Here is a 454-nt window from a genome sequence, read left to right as displayed (position 1 = left end):
GAGGAAGGGATTTTGGGGAGAGGTCTACCACTAGAGGTTGTCAAAAAGATTGGCATATGTGACAACTCAAGTTTGTATATCCATGATTCAGTACACAAGGGACCATGAGCAAGATGCATTAAGTTCGTTCAGTTCGAATAAGGTTGTAGTTGGCTTCAAAGACTGAGTTTCAGCAATCAACAAGTTTCAGGAAGAGTTTTCAAGGCTCGAAGCATACAAGTATTTTTGAGAGGTGCATAAACTACTCAGGTGCAAAGTAGTATTCTTTAAAAGGCATTTAAAATCATTGCTCCCAATGCAAGTGAATGCAACCTATATGCTCTAGACTCTCCTAGAAATGCAAATGATGCAAACTAAATGATTTTTTGATTTTTTTTTTATATGCAAATAGGTATGCAATGCATGACTCAATGAAACAACATCAAAGCAAACATGATCAAATACTTGGTACCTC

This window comes from Brassica oleracea, chromosome C9 (genome assembly GCF_000695525.1).
Source record: "Brassica oleracea var. oleracea cultivar TO1000 chromosome C9, BOL, whole genome shotgun sequence".
Classification (NCBI taxonomy): Eukaryota; Viridiplantae; Streptophyta; class Magnoliopsida; order Brassicales; family Brassicaceae; genus Brassica; species Brassica oleracea.
The sequence above is the reverse complement of the archived record's forward strand: the minus strand, read 5'-3'. Positions refer to the sequence as shown.